This window comes from Gymnoscopelus microlampas (genome assembly GCF_963454915.1).
Source record: "Gymnoscopelus microlampas genome assembly, chromosome: 7".
Lineage (NCBI taxonomy): Eukaryota > Metazoa > Chordata > Actinopteri > Myctophiformes > Myctophidae > Gymnoscopelus > Gymnoscopelus microlampas.
In genome coordinates, this window is record NC_139944.1 from 25,683,974 (window position 1) to 25,704,457 (window position 20,484).

General features: G+C 42.0%; 1 protein-coding gene across 1 annotated transcript in view; it reads left to right on the forward strand.

Annotated features, from left to right (window-relative positions):
* The window catches only part of cdh22 (cadherin 22), a gene marked incomplete at its 5' end in the record, with an annotated part of 105,699 nt that overhangs the window by 69,985 nt on the left and 15,230 nt on the right, over nucleotides 1-20,484 (forward strand).

The window sequence follows — 20,484 nt, forward strand, 5'->3', positions numbered from 1 at the left end:
CAATTAAAAACAAAAACCCTTCCATTAGCCGAGAGCCTTTTACAACAGTCCAAACTTATTGTGTCGTTCTAAAAAGGTTTTACATTTTGAAAACAACAGTTTGTGAAGTGGCGTCATTTGAAACATACATTGGAAGTAGTCACAGTGTTTTGTTTTCATCAAGGTGAGCTAAACACGATTAGGCCTCCTCCAATTGTCACGGACTCGGCTTGAATTTTGTGTGGCCGCGTGTTCGCGTGCCTTTCTTTGCCGTCGTGATTCTTTGGGGATCTCAGCGGGGAGCTGTTTCACACACTCAGGGTTCTCATGTTTTGTGCCAGAGTTATCCCGTGAGGGAGGGCGACCGCGGTCGTTTGAGGAGGACCGAGCACATCTCCAGGAGGGAGTTTGGTGGTCGTCCCCCCTGTATAGACCGTAGTCGTCCTGTCTCCTGGGCTGCCATCGACCGATTTGGGTGTCAACAATTTTACAAGATGCACTGTGAGGTTCATTGTATTCTCTATCAAAAGCTTCCCGTGCTAGTTTGCGTAACTCAGCGGCAGGCTTTTTAGAATTGGTTCCAATAGGGATGTGCTTTTTAATGGAAGGGTGTAAATTATTCAAGAACAAATTCTTGAAATGTTCATCTTCCTCCATATTCGGAACATTTTTGTTACCAAAAAATGCAATCCTCAGACGGTTATAAAATCGATTAACTGCTTCACCTTCGTGTTGACAGACGGACACGGCGGACAACAAACCTCCTAAGGCTCGGTGATCAGCAAATTCATCAATTATAGCTTGACACAGAACGGACCAATTTGCTCGGACCTCGTCTGTCTGTCGCCTGATAAAACCAGTTACCTCGCGGTTTGCGGTTCGATAAATCAATTTAACCTTAGTATCTGTGTCTCTTACACCACATTCTGTTAAGTGATATTCTATCTCCTCCAAGTAAATGTGGGTGTCTATAGATTCACCAGGCTTTGGGTCGAAAGGTCGGATGAATTTCGCAACTTTGGCTAAGTCGATATTACTCAGCGGATGCGCCGGCTGGCACCCCCCCGTGGTTTGAGGTAGGGGTACTGGTGCATTCAATGCGGCATAACCCCAGGCATGTGGCTCGAGGGCAGGTTGCCCGGCCGCCGGAGGTATGTTCTGAACAGATTGAAAAGACGGTAACATGGCGGGCAAGCCAACTGAGGCATGTCCTTGGACATAGTGTTCAGCTTGAGTGGGTGGTCTATCTACCAGAGGTTGCTGCTGTGTGACAGGGTAACGATCATGGTGAGGCTGACCAGAGAGTGCCTGTGATTGGCCTTGGAGGTCATGGAACCTTTTAACAAAGTCATTCTCACTGATCCAGTTACCTTTCTCTAGGAGTTCAGTTCTATCCCGCAATTGAGTGACACTGTCTTGTGCTATTTGTAACTTGACACTGTTTTGCGTGAAGTTTTCTGCAATGAGCAATTTTAGTTGAATGACAGTGTCTTGCAGTTGACCAATTTGCTGCTTGGCTAAGGTTATCTCACCATTTTGTTGCGTTTTCGCTTGCTCCAGTCCTATGTTAAGGTTCTGTAGCATGGTGATGTGACCTGTTGCCGCATTCAGTATAGCTGTCTGCTGTTGAGAGGCCTTTACGGCTGCATCTAACATGGCAGATTGCTGTTTTATTTGGTGTTGTGCCACTTCTAACTGAGTATTTTGCTGGCCTAAATCGACTCTCAGCGTTTTGTAAGTTGGTAGAGCACACCCAGTCTGTTCTATGTTGGTTTGACCTTTAGCTGTTTTAAAAGGTGCAACCAGGTGACATGCTACAGTTTGACTCATATCTCTATCAAAGTCAAATTGAACAGTGTCTTGCAGTTTAGGGTCAAAGCTGTCTGTTAAAAACTCCATGGCGTGTTTTATTGTGTATACAACTGAGTGTAACACGTGACGGAGCCCTTTTAAAGGATCTACGTATATTAAAACTAACCCCAATATCACTGTTAACAATGTTATTAACTGACCGACTATATCGGAGTAGCTGAGGGGAGTGGAGGGCTCAGACATCTTGTTGCGTTACTCGCTCTTTCTATGACTAAATCAGTTAGACTCGACAGGGAAGTCTCACTTATGGGAAGTAAAAGACAAGGATAGGATCACTCATGCTGCTACAACATATACTGCAGGTTAGTCTTAGAATAGAGTTAGAACGAGAAACTATACCAAAACTCAAAGTGTATTAATCTTTAAATAACATTGGCCCTTTACTATAAAAGTGTCTTACACTGCCACAGTATGGACTATTAGTTACTACAAGACAGTCACTAGTATGAACTAGACAAAAGTGGTTCACTGGCCTTTCTGTCACTGCCTGTGGTTTATGACATGCAAGATAAGGTCCAGGCTTCCTCGCCCCCCCTCCCTCTGTGCCCGTTTAAGGGGTGTTCAAAAGGGGTGGGTGCGAGTTATGTGTGTGTGTGTGTGTGTGTGTGTGTGTTGGAGGCTAGAGACAAATGGAGGCCGTTTATGGCACTAAAAATGTCTTCTTCTAGTTGTCCCACACACACCACAGAACTTTCTCTACACCCTAGGTGGAGAGGTGCTTTAAACTATTAATTTAGTTTAGCTTACTGCTATGTGTCACTAAATTACAACTGGAGCACAAGTCTGCTTGTATCCGGTTACAAAAATAAATGTGCCACAGTTTCACTTTTACCTACCAACTTGTTGCAGTTTAATTATTGGTAGTTATTGGTTACACTAAGGATTAGTGATGACTTTATTTTTTTGTTTTTACTCTACAGGAAGTGAAGAATGCTGTATTTCAAACTTCCTCGACATGGAGAGGGTCATCCAGTAATTACAATATCAAACTAAATTCAATGCAGATATATTAATCAATGTATCAAATGTAGGATATTTTACTATTACTATTCTAGTAACGGATTTGTTCACGCCACTAGTGTATACACATGGAGGGAGACTCCATGGACTTAAATTTAGCACTTTGTCAGATCGCTATTCCAACAGGCTTGATGACTCAGCGTAGCTAGAGTCAAAAATATAGTATTACACTATATGATATGACAATACATTATATTATCATGAAGTGAGGTGTCACACTGTTGCTATCACTAGGCTCTCATCACTAGCAGCAAAAAGTGGGTAAAACTTTGACAACGAACCCTAACTCACAAGCTTTGTGTATTCTACGAGTTGGCCACCAGATGATGCCAGCATGCATTCTCTAAATATCTGTGGGGGTTGGAGAGAAGGGGCACGGTTAAAGTGCCTTTGTTCTCTTACCACCACAGGGAATTAGATGTTTGGGGGGGAGACCTATTTTAACAAAAGATTTTCTCTGGCAATTTTTCCAATATTTCCAATATTTCCAATTATTCTCTAACCAGACATCAGGGACTGTGCCTCACAACGGGGCACCACTTTATGTAGCGGACATGGCGTAATAACTATGGGAAATATTAACGATAATTATGAAAATATTAAAAATATTTTCTGAAAAATCAAAATATTGATTTTCACCAAAAATTAAGGAATTGCGCAAATTAAGGGATTAATTCGCACCTCAACACAACCATGAAAAGGGCTACGCAAGAATCTTGGACACAGTAATGATGCATGGGTTCTGGTTAGAAAATGATTGGAAATATACTGCGTTGAAATCAATTGGAAAGGACTTCCGTTTATACCAAAATAAAGTGTTTATTAAGATAAATCCTATGTAGATATTAAAACAACCAATGAAATGGGGAAAAGAACAATAGATCAATAACTCAAAAGATGATGAAACTGGTTAAAATCTCAACAAAATACAAAATCACAGATCTACAGTTCAATCAGGTCAAATCAGGAAATGGCCACATTTTGATCTACTAAAGGAGAAAGAGGGATTAAAGTCATAAAAGAAAAGAGAAAGATCAATGACTAAAAATAGCTAATCTACCCTTACACTACACTCAGGTTGCCACACCACATGTGAATGCATTATGCTCGCCTGGTCCATTGGGATAGGAGAGGAGATGATTCCATTGTCTCTGGGGGAGAGACCATGAGGCGTTGGCTAGCAGGTTTTGCTAGCATCCGGCTACCTCACTGCGTCACGCAGTTCTTCTCAGTCTCCACTCAACTTGGATTGAGGAGACAGTATGTGTGGCTTTTGTCCCACGTGTAGAGAGGGAACAGTTGGTCGTGGGCATCTGGTAGCGGTTCAGCAGTCCTCAGTCTCCATTCAAACTCGGATTTGAAGAGACAGGATGTGTGGCCGAGGGCCCACGTGTAGAGTAGAGGGAGCAGGGCGGTTGTTCCGGGTCAGCAGGGCATCTGGCTTTTGCTGGCTGGAGAGCTGGACGTAGGCTGTTGGCTCTTCTCATTGGGGGGAAGGAGGACTCCGATCCACCCTTGTAGGAGAGAGAGAGGCACGGGGGAATGTTCACCCCGGAGAGATCGTCGTGGGGGGGGACGTGGCTATCGTCTGCCCCTGGGTCCTTTGAGAGCGTTGAACTGGGAGCCACCCAGCATGTAGAGCAGGAAGAGGGGACTTGGTCAACCCTTGGATCGTCGAGAAGCGGTGGAAGAGAGAGCAGCGGGGGACGGTGTCGGCTCGTCACCCCGGATTATTTAGAGAGTGGGAGAGGGGACTCTGTCGACCCTCAGGACATCAAGCGTGCAGTGGAAGAGAGAGAGAGAGGGGTGTCCTCATCTCATTTATAGGTAGAAGGGGGAGTCTTCTTCTTGGTCACACTGGAGGCGTGTTTGGAGACAGGCGTGTGGAAGGCAACTTTCCTTACTACTATGAAAAACTAAACTTTTCTGCTAATTATCTTAGGGACTTCTTATTAACACATTTGACTGGATATTGGGAATCACAATGAAATTAGAATTCTCTAGATATTAAACATGACGGCATTATGTCAAATAGAAAGCAGGTAAGCATCAAAGTGTAATTAGCATGGAAGCATTTACATTTTACATCACCAAAGTTCATATTATTGTAATGGTCATAATACAGGACAATAAATATATATTTTGAAGTCACATAACATACTACGTAAGTCAATTTATTCAAAGTTCTGGTCGCTCCTTGTATGTGTGTTGGCCAGTTAGTGTGTGTGACACTATGGCAGAAAGCAAGACATTCTTTTGCATGTCATAAAAGTCTCTGGTTCCATCCTTATCTGATGCAGGATATGGAGTGAGGGAGAGAGAGAGAGAGAAAACCAAATAGTATCTGTGTGTCTTCTGGCAAAGACATTCCATGGGGCAATAAATGTTTGTCCTTATCTCAAAGCATGCAGTCTCTATTAGTGGGCTTGTTGGAGTTTGTGTTTCCTCTGAAAGGAGGGGGGGGGTCTTTTATGATGAACCCCCGGGTCCCTTTGGTTATGAACTAAAAACAATATTAATTTGCTTTCTATGTTCACACCTGGCGGCCTCGGCATTATCATTACAGCGGCCATCTGGGAACTGGAAGGTTCCCGGTTTGATCCTATACGGTTTGATTCTACAAGTGTCCTTGTCCAAGACAGTGAACCCCTAACTGTTCCAGACGCGCAAGTTGGTGCCTTGCATGGTTGCCGCCATAAAGTGGTCCATCCACACATGAATGGCAGAATGTAACAGACATCGAAAAGTTCTTCCAACAAAGGCACTTTGAATATACATTTTTTAAAGCGAACATTTGTAACTCAAATCTTTGCTTCTTGGGGGGGTCCCTTGAACAAAAATATTTTGAGCTGGGGGGTCCGCGGCCAAATACATATTATTTTGGGGGTCCTTGACATCAAAAAGTTTGAAAACCACTGATATTATAGCAAAAAAAAAAAAAAAAGACATTTTGTAGAGCCTCAATCTTAAAGAGTTAAATGGTTAAACAGTAAAAGACTGTCATGTTACCTCACATGCACCCTCATCATTTATGAATGTTCTGATGTCCCAATCATGTGTTTTGTTTTGTTTTGTTTTGTTTTATTGATCTAACCTGACACATGAACATAATTTCAGTCTCTTGGACAGCTCTCTTCGCCCACCCTGTGGTATTTGTCTGACTGAATGCAGGGGGACAGATACCATATAGTGCCATGTGCGCAAGGAGAAGCCAAATACTAAGTGTACCCTGGGGGTTACGGAGGCCTGTCAGTTCTGCCTAGCCGTCTCACGGCTGGCCGGGTGGGTCACCGTGACAGAACGTCTCAGCTTAGCCTCCTTACCCTCTTCCATCCTCCTTCTCTTCTCAGAGAGCTAGTTAGAAATGGCCAATGCTAGGGACCTCGACCCCCCACCCACACACTCAAAAACACATACACAGACAATATTCCCAGGGACCCATAACACACACTGATGGAGAGAGGGGGGGGGGGGAGAGAGAGAGAGAGCAGCATATCGTTGCTGTTGGGCAGAAACCTCTTATCTCCATATTCTAACTTGTTGTGTTTTTTCGTAAATTAACGCCCTACTTGATCATACTACATCATCTCAAAATATTTTGTTCCAGGGACCCCACCCCCAGAAACAAAGATTTGAGTGTTAAAAAAAATGAGGTGTGAGGTCCTATTAGTGAACAATGTTAAAAATACATGTATTCAAAGATTTGCACAATGTTCAAGATTTTTTTTTAAAACAGCAGATCTACAAGCACTCTGTGCCGCGCTATGAGCTTGTAGATCTGCTATTTTTGAAATTGCCAAAGTATACAATCATAAAATCTAAAATGACATAAATGCGTTCCCGGATTGAATGGGTTAAAGTCCCACTAAGCACTCTGGCATTCTGACATAGCACTACTCACTGAATCCAGATTTAACATAGAGCACGTAACTCGGACTGGATGCGATCTGAGCCTCACTAAATTGCCCTTATTAGTCAACCAGGATGCATGCAGGGATGTTGAGTGATACAAAACAAATGCTCTCCTGTACCTCACACGGCACGTGGGTCCTGTCACTGAGGAAGTGAATGGCTTGTTAGGGTTTCAGATGGACCCAATTACACACATCCTTTCTGTGAATACTCATTGGATTACCCACATTCTGGAGAATCAAACATATACATAATTCATAGACCCTGGAATACTAAATGAAGAAATGAAGAAAAATGTACTGTAATTAATATACATTTATTGAACAGGGATGATTCTTCTGAGGAATTAAACCACACCAGGAAACATGTGAACATGGACTTGAATGATGAACCAAACATACAGACTGACAGATAAACAAAGGCGCTCCAACACTATGTTAGCCTTGAATAAGTATTCAATAACAGCAATATCATTCAATGTTTAACTTACTTCACTTTGATGGCTTAATCTTAGACACAGCTGCTTTGAGCGCCGCGCTTCCTTTCAAGTTCTGTTGCTGCAGCCGTTGTGTGAAAGTAGTGCATTTCTTCTTCCGAGAAGAAAGCGGCTGCCCTCGCTGGACTCCGACGCCCCCGATGGCCTTTGCCACAGATGGGATAGTTTTGGTAAAGTCTTCTGCGTCTATCTTTCCAATGATGCTCGAGATTTAAGGGGGTCAGACAAGGGGACCGCTTGCAATTTAATTAGGTGATTGTGCTTCAGAGAGCTTTGCTACTCGATAAACTCCCACACATTCCACTCTGTGGTTTGCTCAGGACCCTGAGACGCTGCAAGGGCACCGTCGTCCAACACAGATCATGACTCATCTCGTCCTCTGCTGCTCATATTTCTTCAGAGAAAAACTGTAGATGTTTCTCTCCAACTCAAAACAAGTCGGTTGTTTGAATTGTCTGTTCTCTCCTCTTTGCTCCGTTACCAGGGCTCTAGGTTCGCTGCTCCTTTTTCCCCTCTACAGTAGGTACACTGACCTGGTCAGTCTGTTTGAATCACACCTGAGGAAGGTCTACACGACCGAAACGTTGTTGTTTCATCAATAAATATTGAACGTGCAAGTGGCAGTGTGCGGGTATCTCTCCCTTTTGACCCTCTAGGTACACCAAATCTCTTCACTGAAAATTGTAGATAGGCTGTAGCCGAGCCCCCGTCACATAAACAAATCTGCGTTTTTAGGCAATGGTTTCCATTTGTGTCTGTATACAGTAGACTGACAGGAAATGGGGGGAGAGAGATGGGGAGTCTCTCTATGTCGTCCTCAGACGAGCCCTCCATCGGAGTCTCCAGTCACGCGGAGTGACACGCAGTAAAGGCCGTTGGGATCGGGATTCAAGCCATTAGCAGCCTAGGTCCCCGGACCGCTACGGCAGCCGTCCGGGCCCCGATCCATGTGTTTGATGTCATGCTGTCACAGTACGCATGACGCACTCCTATTTGGTTGTGCGGGCTTCGTCACAGAGTTGTTAGGCAACGGTTTCTGTTTGCCGTTTCTGTTTGTCTGACATCAGTGCATTGTACGCAATATTTTGTCTGAGTCATGTGTTTGTCCATCAACCCTCTACCAACCGCGCACCCATTAGCCAGTTTTAATTAGGATGTTCACTCCAGAATAGAGACGCTGGGACACTATTTGGTTCATGTGGTTCAGCTAAAGAATGAAAACACATGAGGGTGTAATTCAACTGGTGGAGTGGAGACCCAGTCAGGTGTTTGCTGGTTGAGCATACAGTACAATGCTTTCTCTGCTGCAGCGTGAACACATCGCTGTCGATTGACTGGTAATGTGTGGATGGAAAGAAGTTCGATTTTGTGTCACAGATGGTTTGCATCATTATGATTTTTGCCTCGGCTTTGCGCTTGTGTCTGTGTGCAGGCGGGCGTGCAGGTGCCTGTGTATGAATTCAGCGTATAGGAACCAGATAAATGGAATACAGAAATCATATTTCAAGGTACAGATAATATAGGGTGTGAGTCTTTACCTCATTTTCTCAACTCCTGCAAAGTGAGAATTTTATGCAGAGGCTCTACGAACAGTGCACACCTGAGTGAGCTCAAGGGGTTGCATTTATTATCCAAGAGAAACCTTTTGACACCTCTACATTACCATCATGGTGTGTAATATATCCTACGAAAAGCACACGGCAAATTCATTGTATATAGTGACAAAACGTTTTGAAGATATTGTACAAATTGTCAGTGTTGCTGTCTCTTTTGGTTTTGTGATTACGTTTTTTTGGGGGGTAAATGCTTTAGTTACTTATTTTGGTTTAGTTTAGGCACAGTTTGGTGAATGATATAGTGTTACATGCCTATTCCCTGCTGAATAATGATGTTATTTACAATCTTTTTATTTTTTCATTCCAAAAAGCTGTATTTCATGGACACAGTCAACAGCTTGTAAAGCATTTCCCACCCACTTCGTTCTCACCAAAACACTTCTCTCTCTAACCATCTGTCTCCTTTGCAAATCAATTCATTAATTCATTCAACCTTTATTTCCCATAGAAATAATTGAATGTGACCATCATTTACAACAACAAAAAACTATACAAATCAGAGTTTAAGGTTAGGTTTTGGTTAGGCCAACAAAAGCAGGGGTCACAGCAGCAACAGTTGGCAACGATCGCTTTAAAAATCCTCTGATGGATGGCTCTCACTGCGCTGATGGGTCTCCACCTACACAACAACCATGTTGAAAATGTCCCCATGCCACATCCTTTCTCCTATTCAATTGTACGCTGATTGGCTCGAATCTGACAGACGGCAGGCTGCAGCCAATCGCTGATTCAGGTTTTGAATTTGTCTTTCGACCTGTTCTGTGAGGTCCTATTAGATAGATAGATAGATACTTTATTAATTTATTAAATTTGTTTTGTTCAAGGATTAATAAAGTATAGTATATATCTATCTATCAATCTAGTAGGAGGTCGAAAGCCTAATTCAAAACCTGAATCACTATACAGTAGGTGAAATAATGCACACACCAAGAAGATAACACACAATGCATATATGGGCATATATTGATGACATAAAGGTGACAAGGACAGACAGATACACAGATCTCCATATATGGGCATAAATGGACACAGACCAACTGACGGGTACAACAGGTACCACGGGCACAATGGTTATTGCACAACCGGGTGGGGCATGCATTCCCAATTTACTTTGTCAGGGTTAGGGTTTTATTCGTTAATCTCAAGTCTGCTCGGTCCACATTTGTACAGTATCTTACATCATAAAATGACACAAGCAACTTGGTCACGTTCTGTTCTCTGTTCTAAATGACTGGATTAATGACACAGGACTAATGACTCCTGTGTTACAACATTTACATATGGAGTACTGGGATGTACACTAACACACCAGGGACAGTTGCCTGCTTAGATAAACTGCTGTCTTTAATAGATGCTATATTACTCATTATCCGCTGTTGCTGTTGTTTGACTATGCCTTTATTATCCATATGCACTATGGATATAGATTGGCTGACACTGTACACCAGCACCATATCCTCTGTCAATAGTCTGTATGTTTGCATTTCATTGACAAAAAGCTGCATGTCATATTACTGGTCATAAATTGTACATTACTAGCGGTCCGGGCACCCTAGCCGCGCACGGGGCTCTAGTGAGGGCTTGCTTATTTTGGGGTTACAAAATTGTGGGATACAAATGAAAAAAAAACAAAACATGGGGGACCCCCTGGGAGTCTTGGGACCCCCGCGAAACATCGCGAACCCCTTTCAAAGAGCCGTTGTAAAGACTGGCTCATTTATGACTCATGTGTATATTATATATTAAAAATATATTTAAATATGTATGTATTCATATGTCATAATAGTATGTATATTTATATTGTAGATGTAATGTATATGTTAAATATGTGTTACAGTATGTACTGTAATACAGCATATAACATTATGATATCATAATTTATTATTATATGTAATAATATATAATAATAATATTATATTAATGAATATTGAAATATTGTATTAATGATGTTATATATTATATTATAATATATAACATCATTAATACAATATTTATTATAGTATAAGATATAATATACATGATAATACATATTATTGTAATGTCTAATATTATGATATCTAACAGTTTATTGAAATACTAATTGCAATATGTAATTTATTTATATATAATAACATATATGGAATACATATAAATAGCCATATAATAGCCATATTCATATGTATATTATTTATTTAGATCCACCGTCTTTCTCCTTTCTCTCTCTCACACACACACACACACACACACACACACACACACACACACACACACACACACACACACACACACACACACACACACACACACACACACACACACACACACACACACACAGAGTAAGGCCAGGGTAGCTTGTTTACTCTGTGACGCCGTGGCTAATGGTGGTGAGCCAATAGATTAGCGTTGTTGTTATTATTATTACGTCGTCGTCGCCCTCTGCCCCCCCCCCCCCCCCCCCCCCCTCTGGTCCGAGGAGGCAAATGTGTGTTGAGCAATGAAAAGTGGACGAATAACTGCGTGAATGATTTTTGTATTTATTTTTTTGTGGCCCCCTAGTGGTTGTGGCCCTAAGCGACGGCTTATGTTGCTTATGGCAGCGGCCGGCCCTGGTTGTTGTAGTGACATGTGATATGTTGTTGTCGTTATTTCGTCTGCTGTCTGCTGACAACAGATCTCGTTTATCACATCTAGGCCCAAACACCTATGTAGCACCGCCGATCTGACGGATATGTCTGAGTCATAGTGTCGGGGGCTTTGTCAGAGTACCCGTTGTACCCGCCTGTCTGTGTCCCTTTTGTGCCCATATATGGAGATCTCTGCATCTGTCTGTCCTTTTCCCTTTTATGCCCATACTGTATATGGAGATCCCTGATGTCATCAGTATCAAATTCAAATCCATCACATTAAGTTTATTTTTCTAAATACAAGGCAACCAAACACAGCACAACTCCCAGAACAGTTAACAATCGCCATTGTACAAGTCTTTTTAGCAACACAAGCAAAACCATGCATCCTCCCAACCCACCCACTGCCCAACCCAAGTTTACACAAAGTATAAAGGAGTGGGTGAAAGTATTTTGTGCAAGTTTCTTGCGACTGCAATTATATTGTTATATTATAAGTAAAGAATAAAAAGTGTCCATAAAAATGATGCGGCAGGTACAATAATTTTACAGAGGAATTTACTTTTATTTATTTATGTACTGTAGTCAAATATAGAGAAATAAACAATGTCTCTCAGACTATTGTGTTCATTATAAAATGTATGAGAATGTACAGTAGATACAGTCAGATATGCATAGAAATGTATGAGGATATGTGTATTAATCGGCATAAGGGCATACAATGCTGGTGGAGGAACTAGAAATAATTTGTGAAGACGTGTGGCAGCTCTCAACACTGTCCCTCACGCCGAATTCACACCAGCAGCTGTGAGCGAATGTCTGTTGTGCGGACATTCGCTAAATGCAATAAAATGGGCATGTCTGAGGTATGAGTGAGTCCCTGGTAAAATAAGCATGTTGTGCTACAACCAGAGCTCCGCTGCTCTGAATGGATCAAAGGGAGCAGCGCCTGGCTGGGGAGGTCAGACACTCGTATGCTCGTCTCTGGCAGCTTGTTTCTAAATTATACTGTACATTTTATGTACAGTATCATATCAAGGAAATAGGCTATGTAGTTGCTCAATCTTGATTACAACTTTATTGTACTGTTATCAAAAGAGCAAAACGTGCTTCTGGTTGGCTGCCACTCTGTCTCGCCACACAGTGGGATAGTGGCAGTTGCTCCTCACCATGGTCAATGGATGCATTGAACCTTGCCGCTTTCTCAGAACAAAATGCTGCTGCTGGTGTTCGGCATTGGTCTGTTTGTGCGACATTTGACACAGTAAAATGTTTTCAGAGCTAATTTAGCACTCTGGATTTTAATGTGAATGTGAATGTATAGGAAAGCAGGATCATCTTGCAAGCAACTAAATTGTAGCCAGATTATACGGCTGTTTGCTAGTGTTGCAACTGGTGATCTAATTTGATCAACAGCTCATGTTTTCACTGATTGTCATTCTGGCAGCATACTAATGATGTGTCCACTGCTGAGTGTTGATTTACTTAGAATTTTGACCTCATCGCTGGCTCTGTTGTCATGGCAACTCTAGAACGCCACTATCTACTGTACTGCTGTTAAATTAGTTATGCATTCGTCTCTGTAACTGCTGTGCGTACAGTATTTTAACTGAGTAAATGGAGGACAGCATTTGTTGACTACTTAAAGACTGCATCATGCTGTTAGTCTATCCATACACATCTGATGGATCCGATTACAACAAAGAATGTATGAATGACTGGGCAGCAATAACTAAGCAGTGACATCAGAAAGGATGATAACTCATAAACTACCCCTCCTGTGGAAAAAAAGAGCATGCCCTGGAAGCCTGTGGCACATTCTATCACACCCTGTCACATATGTGTTAATTCAACACATGTAAGCCTATAAAGCCAGTGTTATATTCGGCCAGCTCTGCAGCAACATCACTGGTCGATAATATTTCAGGAGCAATTTCTTCTGGTTAGCCCTGTTAAATTTTCCCGCCACAGAAAAAGCAGCATCTAGGTGTGCAGTCTCCTGTTCACTCATCACCCTGACCCATACAATTCCCTTGATGGTTTGTGGGGGGAAGTAGACAGCATTAACAACTATAAAAAGTGCCAGGTTGGGTAGGTTATTGTGGCCTCCTGGTGGCTCTATAATAGGCCAATATGAAAAGGGTGCCATTTCTTTCTATAGGCCTGTCATGGCAATCCGACGCTGCGATCATGATTTGAGGCATTTTGTCCCAAAAACGTGCTTTTTATAACAGGCCAATGTGAAAAGGGTGCCATTTCACTTCGGCCTAGTGGGAATGTGTGTGCAAAATTTCACTGAAATAGCACACTGTGTTCATGATTTGAGGCATTTTGTTCAAAACGGATCAATCCTGCAAACTTTGGAAGCCACTCTTAGCAGGATGAATGGAATATGAAAAATACAGATCCGCTTGGTTTAATGACTATAGAGATACTGATACTGTGTATCTGTATTGCGTGTTGTTTGGACAAAATCTGTAGTAGTAATACATATAGATATTTTTTGGAAGAATCAGCCTCCTGGTGGCGCTATAACAGGCCGATCTGAAATATTCGGGGCAGAGGTTCTGCTCTGGCATCCAGGGAGTGTGTGTGTGTGCAGTTACACTTCGATCGGGCCAACGGTGCCGGAGATTAGCTGTCCATATGGACACACACACACACACACACACACACACACACACACACACACACACACACACACACACACACACACACACACACACACACACATGATCTGACAGACGGACAGGGTGCAAAACATACACGTCTCGGCCTTTGGCCTGGCGGACACAATTACTACAGTAGGAATACATGCATGAAATTGTACCTGATAACTGATTATTTCCATGGTCATATTGACTAAAATATCATAACCATTTATATAATACAGATACCCATATTGAAATACCAGTTTCCACCACTAGGGTTTACAGTACACATATACTGTAACTGTGATGCTGGGTATAGCTAGCTGCAGATTAAAACAACCCAACAACACTGAATGACCAGATTTATTAGGCCTATTGAACTGAACACTGCATTCTGTTTCGAAGGTCACACAAGCTGTGATATCTCAGATATGAAGTGTGTTATCTCAGATATGATCGCAATATCCTTTTGAGATAATTCTCTCCAAAATATATTACGTTTGGTATTAAATGATTGTGTCTTGCTCCCTCTTCACATTACTGAAGCTGAACAGTAATTGCAAATTGCAAAATTGTTGTCACTTTCAGAACAAGTTTGTATGTTGCTCCAAGCACAGGTGCTTTGAAGGTGCTGTGTGGAAGGTTCCTACTCCTGAAGTTGTAAACATCCAGGGACGTGCACAGATAGACTCTAGGTGGTGCTAGAGCACCTGCCCTTTGCCCTCTTGAACAGAAGTGCTGTTTTGAAAAAAATAAATATATATATATATATATATTTTTTTTCAGTTTACAGCAGGGGTCTTCAACAGGGGGTCCGGGACCCCTAGGGGGTCCTCAGAGTTACTACAGGGGGTCCGCCAAATCTTTATGTGATATGATTTTTCTTTTTACCATAACCACTCGAAACCTAGCATCCCTTTTCTGAGGAGAACTTTAGCCAAAAATAGCAGATCTACAAGCTTGTAGATCGGCTATTTTTGGCAAAGAGGTATAGGTGTAAAGAGCAGACCAAGTAACAAAAAAAAGTATAATTTACTTGAGCACCTGCCCCTCAAAATGTCTGTGCACGCCACTGTAAACATCTATTGACATGTATCTCTGCATGTTCTGTATGTAAAAGCTGTAAAGAGGCCTGTGCATGGAGAACCCTGGCGGCTCGCTCGCTCGCCGAGTTGTTCCCCTCAGACATCCATGTTTTTGTGAGGCTGATTATAAAGTTGTCCCTAGTTTCCCTGTGGTATTGGACACATGGCCGTAGCTTTCACAAGGTTGTTGTCCAGGTACTGTCTGCCAGTAGAATGATGGGCAGAAGGGGCTTGCTGGCCCAGTGTCTCAGTCTGGCCAGAACACTTCAACGGCAGCGTTTGCATGTGGTGGATGCCTGTGATGAATGCAACAGATCCAGCAACCGATGGAGCAGAGCATTTGGGTTGGAAAACTCTTACGTGTATACTGTAGGTGCAGTTATCTTTATGTGCAAAAACAATTAACAATTAAACTATGCAATGTATTCATTGTCACAATGGTCTCAAATAAGATAGATAAAGATAAAGAAATAGGCAAGCATAAGGATCTGTAATGACACAGTAGGGCGTATAGTTCCCCTCCTTAAAATAGCCAAATTACTAGCTCCCGATGCCTATGTCCTTATGTCGTTACCAAAGCAACCAATTCAGATAAGTCGATGGTGACTGAATACACAATTAATCACATCTAATCACTTGCAAATAACAGTCTGGACAGTCAGTGCTAAAGCTCCTATTTGAGAAACAAATAAGATTTGCCTGCAGTCTGAACAAAGCCTTATACTGTGCTGCTCAAGTCAGCACTAAGGAGCTGTTTTTGTTGTTGTTGTAAGAACTATTGTGGCCTGCAACCATGCAGTGTTGCGAGAGAAATAAGCAAAACAAGCTCAAAAGAAGCGACTATGGTCCACATGAGCACACCTATATACATCGGCTAATTGAAAATAGACAATCTCGCGGTGCGACACGCTGTGGGCTTGTAGATCTGCAATTTTCAAAAAATCAACCCTTAACTACCAATATTTAAACGCCCAAGGCCGCTTATAATAAGTGGACATGGCAACACTGCCTGCAACAGTGTTCCAGTACTACGTGGCCTCCCCTTTTGCTTCAGCTGGCTCTATGCAGACAATGAAATAAGCCTGTCTAACCAGCAAGGCCAATAAACTCATGCAACAAAGCAGCGGTGGTGGGAAGGACAAAGGTCCAATGTATACTGTAGGCTACATCGCCTATGCTTTTATGTGTGCACCTATTGTTCGGATAATCTTATTTTCTATAGCCGAGTGATGAATGAGAGACCGATTTTTCTGGAGGGGATAGAAGGAAAAAAATGGAGTGACGTAAACGACTGGGAAAACCTATAAGAGAGTGTCTTGATGTGACAGATAGAGGGGACAGGTGAAAAAGGTAAGTGTGGCGGAGGAGAAGGAATCGCTCCCATCTTACAGGTAAACAAGCTTTCAAGACAACAACAAAAATTTAAGAGGCAATGGCTGCTATCTGGCCAAGAAAATTGGCTGCTGTATTTCCACAACCATTATCGGATACTTTGAGCAATTCTCTATGCCAGAAAAAGGAATTACTGTGTGTGTGTGTGTGTGTGTGTGTGTGTGTGTGTGTGTGTGTGTGTGTGTGTGTGTGTGTGTGTGTGTGTGTGTGTGTGTGTGTGTGTGCGTGTGCGGGTGGGTGGGTGTGTATTCTTGTGTGAATCAGAGAGTGACAGTTGAGGTGACAGACTTCCCACAATTTCAGTCAAATCCTCTGCCTGTACGGTAAGATAAAACGGTATATATATGTTAAAAACAGTGGCAAAAGAGGAACACAGCATGAGAGATTCAAGTTTAAAAGAAAGAAAGAAAAATCTCATTAGTATTTCTGCTGACTTCCAAGAGTGAAATTAATTCCATGAGGTCTGAAACAGAGGCCCTACAGTAATGAGAAAAAAGCCAGAAGTGGATTTGAGGGAGATTGCCTACCTCAATGCATTTTCTGTTATACATTACATTCCACAATGTGGATTCATCAGTTTCTACACATTTACTTTATTTCACCAAGCATATAGTCACTGTCGGGCAGAAACCTTTTATCCCCTTCTTTTTCTTTTTGTCAGTAGTCATATGACGGTCTCAGGCAAAAGTATATTCAATTGCCAATCTACAAAGCTCACAACATGCCATCCGTTGTGAGCTTGTAGAACAGATATTTTCTCTATTTTTCAAAGATTTCGAAACATTTTAAGAAAAGCCAATCTTTCAAAATACCATAATGACATGCCCAAAATAGGGATGCCAGGTTGAAAGATGTTAAGTTTTATGAATATTTAACCAATGAAAAGTATTAACAAGAGCTGTGACTAATAACTACATTGAATCTTGGCTATTGGAACACAGGTTCTTTTTTTCTATTTCCTGAAAAGTAACGGTTTTGGACATACGTTTTCCACCCGACAGCGACGATATGCTGTATATGATAGCATATAGGCCAGTGGTTCCCGACCTTATCTGGATCAGAGCCCACTTGAAAATCTTGAAAGTGTTGGCGGCCCACCCATCTGACCACTCATTGATGTGTGGGCCGCTTGCATTTTCAGAGCATGTTTATCTTAATAATCAATCTTAACAATCGATTGTGTTCTGGCCCAACCCGCGGGCCACTGATATAGGCTATCTGCTACACGCAGGGCTGCCCAAAAGGTAGATCGCGATCTACCCGTAGATCACAAAGGCTGTGCAGGTAGAACACATGACATGCCCCTAAAGAATTATAATTAAAATATTACAAAGTATTTATAAACGAAAATCACGAAACTCTTCCTGTTTTTGGATCTGCCACTTGGATTAAGGTGACTTGATTGACATCAAGAAGGGTCTGTCAGCTCCCTTCATAGAGGTAGGCAATGCAATGCTTTGTTTTCAAGAGTGTTGCGCCGCGCAAGCGTCAGTTGCATTATACAGTTATATAAAAGTGTACGAGGCATAGAACCGAAAACCTACCACTTCCATACAGAATGGGAGGAAGGCTTTTTTCCCCCCACTATTTCCCATTCCAAGTGCGTTTGTCTTATATGTAACGCCAGCGCCGCTATTCCAAAGCCCCCTCAGGTGAATGTTTTCAGCAATGGGATAATCCATTTTTGGGTGGGTAGATCTTGTTGATCTGGTAATTTTAAAAGTAGTTCTCAAGTCAAAACATTGTGGGCATCCCTTTGCTACAGTCTCTTCTCCTCCTCTTTTGCCATACTGTTTCCACTAAGGAAACAGATTGCACAGTTCGGATGTAAACGTCACCTACTGTATCAGCTTGTGCTTTGACGCTGCTAAGGGCTGGTGGGATGAGAGGGTGGATGAATTGTCATCGTCACCTCTGTTGAGGTGAGAGCGTCTCTGGGGACTGCTTGCCATCTGTTTGCCTGGCAGTTACTCCTACAGTATCTCATCTTTTCCTTTGTGTCCGACTTCAAGCACAGGTCACTGTCATTGGTTTAAATGCTAAATGCGTGAACCAGTGGTGAAAGAAGTACTCAGATTTATTTTGCACGTAGTCAAAGTAGCAATACTACGATACTGTTCCAAGAAAAGGCCTGTATTCAAAATGTTACTTTAGTGAAAGTACAAAAGTATTGTCATCAAAATATACTTACTGTACCAAAGACCAAAGATGTTTTATCACAACACCTTGTAAGCTTGTAGATCTGCTATTTTTGAATAGCTGAAGACTAAGTAAAAAAATAGGGCTTATATGGTTAACGTGTGTTTTGCAATTATAATCTAAATCTAATCTAACTCAATGTTCTAACTCAATAATTGTAGAGTGAAGAAAATACAATATTCGCAGAAGTAGAAGTTTAAAGTACTATATATTAAAAAATACAGTTGAAATTGAAATACTGAAGTAAAGTAAAAGTACCTCAAAATTGTACTTGAGTAAATGTGTTTCTTGGTTCTTCCCATTCTGCATCCCAGTAAAGCTGAAATTCGTACCATAGACCTGTTTCTGTGTCCGTTTCTGCTGAGGTACTTTACATACACTTTAGAAAAAATTAATCAAAACAAAAACAATTAGAGTTTTCCACTGTTTGAAGTTTCTCAACATGGTGTCCGGGAACTACTATACTGTAGGTCCAAATGGACGCCTATGGGTCTTTAACTCTTGATAGCATACAAATGGACCCACATGGACCCATTTGTACGCTCTCAGATTTGAATAAACACATAAACGAGACTTTCACAGTGTAGATTGGGGTTCCCTCAGCTTTGTTTTCCTTTCCTTTCTTCTATTTATTTTTTATTTATCAAATGGGGGTCCGTGGCCTAATGTATATCTGGTGGTCCTTGAAATGAAGCAATAGTGACAAAGCCCTGAACCAGAAGTTTACGGAATGCACTGGAGCGTTTGTCACTATTTTGAGTTTACATGAACCACGTGACGGCACTGTTTTCTGCCCCCCGGGGTGACGCAACTCTCTAATAGAGCGTGCCAAAATTCCTGAAAGGGGCGTCAACAAGTGTCTTTTGGTAGCGGCGGACATCTTTGAGGGGTAAAAACCAGGTTGACTTAACATTGCCCAATACCACGCCCAATGCCAACGCCCCCCGTAGTGACGACGCGTTGGCACGCTCAATACAAGGCTATGGAGTCAACCATGCAAGGCACTGACCTGCTCATCGGGAGCAGTAAGGGGTTCAGTGTCTTGCTCAAGGACACTTTTTCATGAAGTCAGGAGGAGCCAGGGATTGAACCGGGAACTTCCGGGTTCCCTGACAACTCTAGCTCCCAAGCCATTGCTGACAACTTTAATGAAAGTGCCAACTTTCATGGGAAGCACACAGGTAGCACACTGCTAACCAACACAGCCATTACAGTCAGATAGAGACGGTGCTTGAACTGGAAAGTACCGTATCTTTGATGTATTCACTGTAGTAGAGCAGTGGTTCTCTAAAAATGTAAATAAAAGAGAGTGTAAAATTAAACCAAATGGACCCGCAAGGGTCCATTTAGTTTCATTTTACGCTCTCAAGAGTTACATTTTTGTTAAACATCTGCATTACTTAATTTACAAGAAGTCTACACAATTATAGAATGTAGGAGAATTGTTATTTTGATCAATGTTTGCCCGTTAGCCTATCTCGATCCTATTGGTACCAACATCAATACAGCATGGTGGACAAAATCTTATCAAACGGCAACAAAATATTGGGTCTGAGAGTCTAAATCTCATCAAATGGTGGTCCGTGGCTCAAATGCCGAATAAATAATGGGCCTTAATATGAAGAGGGTTGAAAACCACTGTAGTAGAGTGGAGTAGAG